The 12,124-nt window shown below is 44.5% G+C and overlaps 1 protein-coding gene across 2 annotated transcripts in view; it reads right to left on the bottom strand.

The window, feature by feature from the left end:
• The window catches only part of LOC146175531 (sulfotransferase 1B1-like), a 206,541-nt gene that overhangs the window by 110,259 nt on the left and 84,158 nt on the right, over nucleotides 1-12,124 (bottom strand). The window contains exon 3 of one of the 2 annotated variants that reach the window (XM_084581923.1): nucleotides 3,929-4,057. The exons of the other annotated variant lie outside the window; for it this stretch is intronic. The gene's annotated coding sequence lies outside the window, so the exon portion shown is untranslated. The remainder of the gene's footprint in view (nucleotides 1-3,928; nucleotides 4,058-12,124) is intronic. 2 annotated transcript variants of the gene reach the window in all.

Raw genomic sequence — 12,124 nt, 5'->3', positions numbered from 1 at the left:
CCGAGGTTTCTATTGAGTCAAATACTTTTTCGTAATCAATAAATGCTGTGTATAAGGGCTGGTTATATTCCGAGCATTTTTCTATCAGTTGGTTGGTGGTATGGATATGATCGATTGTAGAGCACCGTTTTTGAAAACCTGCTTGATCCTTTGCTTGATTGCAGTCTAAGGGTGTCCCGATTCTATTAGTGATTACCTTAGTAAATACCTTATACGTAACAGACAGTAAGTTGCTTGGTCTGTAATTTTAAGGTCCTTAGCGTCCCCTTTCTTGTGAATGAGGATAATGTTCGCGTTCTTGCATTGTTCCGGTAGAGAAAGATTGGGTCCTGACTACTTTGGCTACTGTAGAGATCAGTATAGAACTCCTCAGCTACTTTCACTTTCTTGTCCCTATTCGTGATGAAGTTGGCCGCCTTGTCCCTTAGCGCATACATCTGATTTTTGCTTATGCCCAATTTCTTCTTCACCGCTTTAAGGCTTCCCCCGTTCTCTACAGCATGCTCAATTTTCTCCATATTATACTTCCTTATATCGGCCACTTTGCGCTTATTGATCAGTATTGATATCTCTGCCAATTCTATCTGGTCTGTTGGATTGGAAGCTTTCATACTCTGGCGTTTCTTATTCAAATCATTCGTCTCCTTAGACAGATTACCGGTATCCTCTCTAACTATCCGACCGCCTACTTCTACAGCGCCCTCAGTGATGATATCTTTGAAATTATTGTTTATTTCTTCTAGGGTATTGCCGTCGTTCTCAGTTAGAGCTGAATATCTATTCTTTAGCGAGATCCTGAACTCTTCTGCCTTCCCCCTCACTGCTTATTCGTTGAAGGACTTCTTTCTTAATAATCTGTTGCGTTCCTTCTTTAAGATTTAGACTAATTGGAGACCTCACCATCCTGTAGTCACTGCATCGTACTTTCCCGATTACCTCTACATCTTGCATAATGGCGGGGGTTGAACGAAGTCAATTTTATTTTTAGTCTCCCCGTTAGGACTTTTTTATATCCATTGCCAGTTCTTCCGTTTGCTGAAGAAGGTACGCTGAAGAAGGTATTATTGGAGCCTATTCAACCTTGATGCTCTGAAAGATGCGAATCGTTAGCAGGGGATATTGTACAACAAAGGCAACCTCCTTCAATATAAAATCAACGGTGGTCACAGACATGACGTATTCAGGCTACACCTATCGCATTCCACTTAAAGTTGTCGCTCGTACACAAAAAGCGCCAAGACTAAGTCATGGCCACTGTGTGTATATCGTGTGAGCTGCTCAGACAGAGTATGTTAAAGGCCAATTTTCGACACTCAATATTTCTGACCGCACTGCCAATAAAACAATAAAAGTGGGCCTCACTTTTCATACTGTCAGCCTTCGCCTTCGATTTTGGAATAATAGTGGCCCTCGTAAACAAAAATCAAAAGTTTCTAGGCTATTTTATTTATTCGGGTGGTCATCCAGCTTTATCAAGCGTGTTGAATCCGCCTTGCTGTGAAAAATGCCTGCCCTGACCGCACTTAAGTATATCTCTTGCAATTTTCGCAATGCAATCTTGTACGCGCCTTTAAAAAGCCACACTGCATATATATATGGGCACGAAACACTCATCGAAGAAAGTTAGACGTTACTCATTCGAACGTAATGTCTGTTATTCAAAAAAGTATTCGAAAGCTTGAGATTGTATTCCATTATTTCTAAATAAATTCGACGAACGTCTGATTCAACCTGGATCAAACGGCACAATAATCGAACGGCTTTTCAAAAATGTGGGACTATTCACACGCAGTTGCAAATGTCCACACATTACACAGAATATTCCGTGCGCGTTGAGGTTGCATAGCTTCTGGCACGTTGTAAGAGCAGGCATCCAGCGAATTTCAAGACCTCGCAGCCAAGCTTCTTGAGGAGCTCAAGGAAGGCGGTGTTGCCAATCTGAACAATGATAACGCTCTAAAGAATTCGCTGCAATGCACGCAACGGCCTCTGACTCGCTAATTCAATGTGCTAGCCAATGCATTGCGTTGATATACTGATACAGAGTTCAGTAGAGCATTCAACCCGAGCACCAAACTGCACTCGGCTCTACAGACTTTGCCTGAATTTCTCGCCAGCGTATCAAGGGTACTCTTTCGTGTTTCCTCAGCCTATTTCGGGAGCTTAGGCATCGACAGAGAATTGATAAGAAGCAAGCACTTCGAATCAAATGCTGAGCGCTATTAAGCAGTTCGTTCTGCAATGGCTGGCTTTACTTCGTGCATTGAGATGTTTGCAAAGCAAAGTTCAAATGCACTGAACGTATACAATGGGATTCAACTAAACCAATGCAACCGCCGCCGCAGTTTGCTCACCCCCAGGTATATTTCTATGGAAAACACCTTTCTTACCTCATGCTTGACGTGAATAGAACATGCTAGCAGAAATTGTGACCACAAGGCATCCTTCACACGATATTTAAAGAAAAAAAAAAACGTTTCTCCTCCGGAAATCGAACCAGTATATTTCCGATCAAAAACAGAACGTGCATACCACTACTCCACGCCGAGCTCGCAAAAAGCAGATTGCAATCCTCCTTGTCTGTGTAAGGGTGACAGCAGCAATGACAAAAACGATGCAGTTAGGGATAATGACAATGATGATAGTAGCGATGACAATGACAGTGCATTTAATTAATAATAACGATGATAGTAACAATGACAATGACGGCACAGTTAATGAAAACCATCCTGTAAAGTGGTTTCCGCCATTTCTGTCCTAAAGCAGGCTTAAGCGCAGTCCTGTATAAATTCATTTATATGCGCTGTATAAAATCATTATCCATCGAAGCTTTGCCGCCGTTTTTAGGCGCTATAAAGCCCCACTTTCAGTAAATAACGACGCGATCAATAATCACCTCTGTATACTTTTGCTCCTCATGTCGACGATTATATAGTATTTAGCTTTTTTGTTTTGTTTTTGTTTAGTTTCACGCAGCGTGTCCAGTTGAAGCTTCAATTTAATCACTCACGCAACATAGCGTGCGCTTTGAATAGAAGCGAACCACTCGTACGAGCCTAATCCGCAGAGCGCTCATTGCGGTCCCAAATGCCTTGTGCACTGGCACCAGTTAGGTGAGGACTAATTATTGTTTCGGCTATTGACCTTAACGAACAAGCCGTAACTAACAATTTCTATTGCTATAGAGGGGCTCCTCATTCCATTTAAGAAACAGGCTTTAGATGCGTCTGCATCTCTTGTGAACGTATATAGAACCACGCTTGCTTCCCTACCAACGTTTACCAGCGAACTTTTCTTAACATGAATAGTATTCAGTGATCGAAGCAGAGTTTGTTTACTTGTAATTTTAGAGGTATAAATGAACAAACAGATGCGAAAAACTTCCCCACAGCTAGTTGAGCGGTACACGATCAATATGCAGTTTGAAGAAAATCGGACATTGGAACGCTCGGAGAAGGCGGGAGGGGGGGGGGGGGGGGGGGGGGGTGCAACGATGCCTATATATTCTTCAAGGAGTTGTTTGGGGCGTAATTGGCTCATTATAGTGCGTTTTTTACCTTTGTCATTTCATGAGTGATTCCAATTGCTTTCTTTTCCGGCTTGTTCTAATTTATTGCTAACTTGCTGGCGCTTTCAAGTGATATGTACTGCAAGTATACTTGTACCAGTACATACGTTTATACGCAACGGACATGACGCAGAGACACCACGACTGGTCAAGTGGCAAATATCAACGTCTACAACTCTACGCCTAATGAAACTACACGAACTTTCAGTGCTTCCCAGAGAAACGCAGTCGGAGGATTTGCAGACTTGGACAGTAAAAAGACTCAAAGGAGAATATTATTTCAAATTTCGCCGTGACAGGACAGATGGACAAAGTAAATTGTCGAAAATGACACTGCTCACATGAGCCAAGAAAACTCACGACGGTCTATTGTCGACGTTTAGGACGATTCTTGCCCGGTATCAAGATCTAAAGTGGTCTCCATGGGCTGTGAAACATCAGGCCCCCTACGCTGACGAACGCGACTCAAGCACGTCTCTATCTCTCCACCTGCGTAAAAAAAAAAAAAAATCAGGATTACAGGATAAAATTAGCAAATGAATGCCTTATGTATATAGGTGGAGTATAGAAAGTAGTGATTTTATTAGAAAATAGGAACCTGAGGTTTTAGCGTGAGGAAATGCTATGTTTCAGAGTATACTTTACCCTAAACGCACTTCATTAGATGCTTGCCATGAACTTCTAGCGCTTAACCATAGAAGCGGAAACGTTATAGGACGTGTCTGGTTCTCCTTTCGCGTGATGCTGGCTGGCTGGTTGGTTCACGGGAATGGAAAGGCGCAGTATCTGTCACACTTGTTTCTGTGGACACCTGAACCGCGCCGTAAGGGAAGGGAGGAAGGTGGGAGTGAAAGTGGAAAGAGAGAAAGAGGAGCTGTAGTGGAGGGCTACGGAGTAACTTCGACTACCTGGGGATATTTAACGTGCGCTGACATCGCACAGTACACGGACGCGTCTTCGTTTCGCCTCCATCGAAACGCAGCCGCCGAGGTCGGCTGCGGGAGGTTCGAAGCCGGGCACTCCGGACAGTAGTCGGGCGTCTTACCACTGCACCACCCCGGCGGGGCTGACCTCGTTTTCCAAAGAAGGTGTAATAACCAAAACCATTTGTCACATTTTTGTTAAGAAATTATGGTTCAATATGCATGCCAGAATCTACGCTTTGCATGTAGGTTTCAACAGAACGGCGGCCCCCAAGCACTCTTTATGCTTGCGAAAAATTGGTGGTAGGGGAGAGTTGACCACATGAAGTGACCAAGCCAGTATGTTGAAACTGTTTGAATTAAATAAATTTGCATGGCCTTCATCTGTCATTCAGGGCACGAAAAAGCGAGCAGAGGTGGGGAGAATTTTGACCAGCTACTTTGAGCGAGTAGAAAATATGGACTAGACGGTTAATGACAGCTTCTCTTGACTCCATTCCTCGGCTTTTGTCATGCAGTGATCGGCAAAAAATGGCTTGCTCTCGAAATACGGAGGAAAATACATTATGGTGAAATTGTAGTTTGTTGTTTGTACTTCATTTATTAATGAAAAATCCCGTTATCGCTAACAGTTTCACGCAGTGCAACAAAGCAGTCACTAAGTTTCCCGTGGGAACAATCTGTGATTTTGTGATTTAATATGGTGACAAATTTAGTTGTGTGTTGTCTAAAACCTGTGAGACTGTCTTCCCATTTGGTCCATGCTCAAATGTTAGAGCGGTAAAAAAAATTGAGTCGAGAAACTGAAACATTTCTTTTTGTTCACTATTGTACATCTCGCTGTTAACGGCAGCAATGGAATCTTGTTCGTGCCTCTGTGAATGTTCAGTGTGTCTGGCCAACGCACCCTTTAAAGGAGTTCATTGAGTAATCATTTTTAATATTTTACTCCGTCGCTGTATGTACGACGAAAAACAAGCGCGTTTCTCAGTTGAGCAAATTTAGGACCTGCATGATCGTTTGAAGTCAAGACAAAAGAGGGGAATATGTACCAGCGATGTATTTTTGTATCCAAGCCAAGTTGTAATACAAGCATTACAATATAACTGTTAGCGTCATCCTGTAGATGTTTGTATAAGGAGGCCTCTATTAACCACCATTTCTAACGAACAATTTTCGGCACTCTTTCACCAAAGCGACAGTATAATGGATGACATATTGTTATTCTATATGCTATTTTGCGGGCTCATTTTCTTTGCCGGCTTAGAACAAAGCGCCGTGCTGCCATAATTCATTAATATAACAAGAAAATAATTAAGTACAAGATTTAAAGCCACACTGCCCTCAAAGTACCTAAACATTCATCGTTTACTGAGTCTTGTGAAGAAAAGCTGCAATGTGCTGAGGAAGTTCTGGGAGGGATTTTATCGCGTGATAAAACCCCTACTTTGCCTTTTTTTATCGTAAAATCGGGCAGTCGGAACTCTGGACTTGCCCAGAACTTCTGTAATTCCCCGAGAAGTGGGAAGCAACAGTGAACTTTTATGTCCTTGAGACATGCTGGATTATAGCTTTTTCCCACTTAAAGCTGCAAGGCTTTCTTGGTTTTTCGACCACGTGTCCGCCACAAGGACTCATTTTAGTGCTTCAACCACGTGTAACAGAATAATTTGAACTACATTTCCAGCCTAAGGTGTTCTAAACGCCCAGAAAGGGAGAAGCGGGATTTACTGAGCATCTTCCAAGCTCACACCCTTGAAGAAAGCCAGGCGGCATGCCGGAGGAAGCTTGTATCTATTTTCCTAGTGGGTTTCCGGCGGCGAGTCCAAACCAACAACCTCCCGCTGACGAGGCGGGTGCCCAAACCACTACACCACGGTTTCGTCGACCGGCTTCTCCAGATTACACTAATCAAACCTCTGATAGGCGTCACGGAAATTGTGCGGGCGTTCTGTATATGGAATATCTGCGTACTCTTACTCGGTAGTACGCATATCCCAGAGCCGACGAACCTCGCATATCCCACTTTAGGTGTGCCTGTTTAGCTGCATGTGATAAATGTTAAACAGGTGATTCCAATCGACTAAGACGTATACACATCTGCTCCTTGAATGCAGCTATAGCAAGCTACGCCATTACGCACTCGAAGCCTAAGCGCAAAAGTGCATTCGAGCGTCGTGCTCCCCTTGCAGTCAATTACTTCAACCTTCGCAGTCGGGAACATCCCTGATAGGGCACCGCTTCACCGACACTGATTAGTCATGCGAGGAAATCAGAACAGCTTAAGAGGCGTAACTGGATCGATAATGGTATCTAGAAAAGCGTCGTGCACTTCACAAAATGATTGCGGAATTCAGGAGATGGCCGGTCAGTGCATATCGAGAGAACAATGACGCGCCATTATCGCACATGGCCTATTACTGAGAGCGTTGCCATCTCACTAGCGCATTACTCGGGGCAAGAAGACTAGCATCATGTATCGTAGACGTCGAGAGCCACACTGTCGTAATGCGGGTAACTCTCGCTCTCTATAACACATCCGATACGACTAAGAAAAGCTTTCGCTATAGCCAAGGGCTGTTGAGCCAGAATACAAGTACGCGTGAAAATTCCCGACGTCGTGCAAATTTGCGGTTCACTCTATAAAACCCAGTTTAGACATTATATTTACGTAACCAGTTCAGCAGTGATGCCGATATCGCTTTGCATCCGAATAGCTACATATCTGGCCAGAAGCTAATGCTCGTACGAGAAGTGAAGCTGTAAAATAAGCTTCAAAACTTTCTGACGTGGCAGCAAGTTCCATGCTAATCATCAACCCAAATGCCAGGCGTACATGGAAGAGATTCTGAAGGATTATAAAAACGAAAAAAAAAAACTTTTTCCCAAGACTTGGACCACCAGAGCAGATCTCAAGACGTGCCGGGCGTTTGCAGCGATAGCCACACGAGCTGTGATTACAAACCCAGGGCACAACTATTGCTGGTACATTTTGATTCCAGTTATTGGAAAAAAATAAACATATGTGACATTGTCCTGCCAGAATCAAGCGACCGCAAAATAATGCTTTCTCTCGATAAGGCAATACCTATTTAGCAGGTCACAAGACTGAAATCAAGCGGCTATGCAGCCGAATTTCAAGCCGGCATAACAAAACCTTGCTAAGAGATATCACCGCTTCTAAAGAGGCAAAAAAAAATTCCAGCTAGTGTCCACCCCCTACGGCGATGCCACAATGCACGTTTCTCAATGCTTCAAGAAACCTGCAAGCAAGTACAGCCTAGACGTGGTTCATTTCGGCTATAAACAAACTTACAGGTACGCGCAAAAAAAAGAAAAAAAAAGTGATTGAACAAGGAAAACAGAGAAAGAAGCCAGAAGCGGCGTGAAATACTGCATTACCAGCGCATATTGTGAAAAAAGGAAAAGAAAACGTGCCTGACATATCAGCTTTAGTGAAAACGGAGATATGTGGAGCACACAGAGAAAGAGAAAGCACTTTATTTGCACCCGCCAGAGTGTATGGATAATCGGGTGAAACGCAGCTCCCCCTTTCTCAGTCTACTCCTCCCTAGACGTTGGCTGGAATCAGTTGGCTTCCGGCAACGACCTGCATGGGCTTGACGGATGACTTGTTTTTGGATTTGTTCTTCCTGGCTGTGAAGGAAGGATTCCCATGACTCTCTATTTCTATGTATCCCGTTTAGAGCTGGACAAGCCCAGAGCATGTGATTTAGGGTAGCTAGCCTTCACAGTTTTTACATTTGGAAGAGTGCACCTCAGGATGGAATTTGTGTAGGATAAACGGGTTTGGGAAGGTACCCGTCTGCAGTTTTCGCCAGATTACTTCTTCCTTTTTTGTGAGAGATCTATGAGGGGAGGGGGCGGGAAGGGGGGGGGGGGGGGGGGGTTCCTAGCCATTCTGTAGTGTTCTAGAATTTCTATGTATGTCGGTAAGTTTCGCGTTTTGGACAGGGAATGGTCTGCCCGCGCTGAGGCCCGGTGGGTGAGCTCTGGCGACCTCGTTGGCGATCTCGTTCCCTGTGACTTCACTATGAGCAGGTGCCCATTATTTTTTAATTACGTTGTTGGGTACATTCTCCTTGCCTGCTTGCAGAATTTTGCCGGCCTTTTTGAACACCTTACCGTTGTCATGGGCTTTGATTACTATTTTAGAATCTGTGATGATTATTCTACTTGATGAATTTGTGATGGCAATCGCCGCCATCTTTGCCTCCTCTGGTGAAGAGTGTCTTACGCTACAGCCCGAGATTAGCACAGGACACTTCCGCAATGGGCGCCTCACGAAGCGCCCATTGAGGAGGGGGTTCCATATGATTCAATCATGCTAATGGGCCTCCACAGTATATGGCGTTCACGCATGGCAGGATATCATTGTGATCCTGATGCGCGTCCTGCACGAATTTTTTTCCGCGAGGCTCTCCATTGGTTTATCGAGATTGTGAAGTATGACGATGATATTCCTGAGTGGTTGCCAAAGGTGGAACCTTTGACGGATCTAAAGGAATTTTAGAACGACGAAGCCAGCCCCTGGCAGGCTTATTATATCAATGTCATGTGTGTGTTCGTGTTCTCTTGCAAAGGTCAGGCAAGAAAGAAAAAAAAATCCGGGGCGTGGCACAGTGGTAAAGCGCTTAGTAGCGGATCACAAGGGATAGAGGTTCGATTTCCTGGTGGAAGATATGGTTTATTAATTTATTTTTTACTATAGATTCAATGGTGGCTGGGCATAAGATTTCTGGTTAGTCGCTTCAAATTTGACGACTCTCGCGCATGCGCATAACGCGAAACTCGAGTCTGACCCGCGTAGTGTAGCTTTACGCTACAAAAAGTTTTTTTTCTTCATTACTGAAGGACTTCTTTAAAGCATGAAGTATACTGGTGATGTTTCCGCGAGCGCCTCCCCTGTCGTGGAGACGCGGACGCTCTTAGCCAACGCTTGCCGACAGTGCGAGTGTAGGACTCTTCACCGCAATAAGATAATGCAGAGACCTGTAACACGCGGTTTGTATATCTGCTGCGAAAAGGGTGCAAGCGATATCGCGCTCGGCCTGCCGATAAAGTCGCTTCACAAGAGCTCTGACGTATGCAAAGGAAACGCCACGACATTCACGACATTCTCAGTGGAAATTTGTTCCTACCACACAAATACCACCCCCACGTATCCCTCGTTACATATTCGAGCGCTGCATACAAACGCATATTTATCACTTTCTGCTGTCAAACGTATTTGTTCACCTGTGCCAATCCGTGTGATGTCATGGTATAAAGCATAGCGAAATATTTCTATTCAGTTAGCCGCTTATGGCACCGCCATTATTCGCATTCCAGGTCCGGTGCTACACAATGCAAAGGCCCTGCTTTCAACATGGGCAAGGCACACTGCGTTTATCCCGAGGGCCATTTAAGTAGCGCATGCGTATTTCGCTAAATCGCCATCTCCCTCTAATATGCAAACGTGTCTTATTTCACTGAACTGAAAAAGCAAAAACCAGGTCAGATTCTCACGGCTCGTATGGGTCTTGGTCTCCGTGGTACCGTGAACATAGAATTTAGCACTAGTCGCGCATTGTCCGGCACGTGAGCGTGCAGTAGGCAAACGAGTAGCGGCGTGGGTTCCCTCACGTGCTCGTTTATTGAGTCGTTCTCTTTTTCCAAGACTGCACTTCTGATTCCACAAATGCTAAATATATTACAGAAAGCAACAGCACTGGAATCCGTCCTGATTTTTCAGTTATAAATTTCGGAGCAAAAAAAGAAAATAATTGATTATCCCCGCTATCCGATACTAATATGGCTGCTCAGTTTACTGTCACGTAATGCGATTTTTTATTAAGCCACACTGTTATTTCTACGTATTTCTTTTTAAGAACGCTGGCAAATGTTGGCGCTTCTTTTCTGAAGCTGTGTTGTATAACAAACTACTTGTTCTCCTCAGAACGAAACAATTCTCTTCAACGAGAAGTCCGTTCCAATGGCGAGTGCTCCATTGCGGACGAGAGGATTATCTTTCTACGCGAATGTCCGGCGTCGCGTGCGCGTGCACTGGGCGTCACGCCGACCTCTTCCCAGTGTGGCGTCACACGGCGGCAAAGAATAGTGCGCACGACATACGCTTTGCACGGCGGTCATCCCGGCTCGTGCCGCAACTCTTTTCTGTTTGCGCAACTATCCCCTATCTAAGGGCGGTTCAGGGGGCTCGGCACAATGGAGGTAACACGTGAAAGGGTTGTGGCTATGCCGCACATTGCTCTCGTGCGCGCAGCATATCCCTAACCAGATGGGGCACACGTTATATCGCCATTGTATTTGCTTTGGTACTGACAGCACTGCGCCCGTTACGGGAAAAGTCAGTGACGCATAGACAATAATTCGTCCGCGTTTTCGGTCTGAATGAGAGGCTTAGCAAAGGCTTATATGTACACCTAGCCTTGATGCACCAAATATTGTATGAACAGCCCAATGCATTCCATATCCGAGCTCCAATGGCGTTTTGAGGAAGAAGCGTCTACTGATGATTACCTCTCCACGTAAGCCTAAAGACCATTCATTTAAATGCTGCTAAGAGTTGGCACCGAGCAACGACATCTATCAACGAGCTTAAAGAACCTGCTCCTAAGTTTCAAACAATTCAAAAGCCCAGCTTTAGTTCGCATTCGCATCTCCATTTCAAACTCTCGATCTTCATACTGATGAACTTCCGGGTTCGTCAACCGCTACTTCGGAAAAAAAGAACAGCTCATTCAATACGCAAGCAAAATCGGTCGTTCAACGTTAAAAACAGCTGCGAAGACGACGAAGTGGGCAGCGGCGCGGGGCGACGCTATCGCGCCAGGTCCTCTGGTCATTAAAGCATATCTCATCGTCATGTCATCACGTCGTCCTGTTTATATTGAGTCGCCGTGTTTCGTCACTTGCCACCACGTAACAATATTTAGCCGTTGCCATGGAACCAGAGCCCTGGGGGAAATGACAGCTTCCAAGCTGAGATCCGTTCTCATGAAAGAACAGGTAAGCCAGAAGGACAAATAGAATCGCTATTGTCCATGAACCACGAAAAAAAAAATGCATCAAATAGCTCCATAATAACACAATTTGCATAGATATTTAAAACGGGTAATTCATATTCGACAATTAACTTCACATCATTCCTATGTGTCGTATACTCACAGCGAAGCACCACACTGCGTCAAATAAAAGACGGGCACTTTCCGCCCAAGTCTTTGAGCCTGCAAACTTCTGAGGTTGTCCAGTGGGAGAATGGCCGAGAGAATTTAGAAGAAGTAGTTATAGCAAGGAGGTCTGAATATTCCAGCGTCATCTTGACCACTTGTATTGACAAATCCTATCGCAGTCGTCTTAGCTGTTTATTTAAATGCGGCCAAGTTGTCGTATCATTTAACAAAAGGAAAAAAAGAAATGTATTTTTAGCAGTAGCGCGGATATTTCTCAGCAAATCTTATATATAATCATCAGAAACGTGCATTTCAACTGGTATTTGTGAATATCGTTTCAGACTAGTTTGTCATTAAAATGTAAGCCCGCGAGATTAGTTTATTACTACGTGGCACCGCTCCTTTGCCTCGATGTTAGTTTGTAAGGCGCTCCGATT

Source organism: Amblyomma maculatum, chromosome 10, assembly GCF_055883805.1.
Source record: "Amblyomma maculatum isolate TAMU_Amacu chromosome 10, ASM5588380v1, whole genome shotgun sequence".
NCBI classification, from domain to species: Eukaryota; Metazoa; Arthropoda; class Arachnida; order Ixodida; family Ixodidae; genus Amblyomma; species Amblyomma maculatum.
Note: the sequence above shows the minus strand (reverse complement) of the source record. Positions and strands in the feature narration are given on the sequence as shown.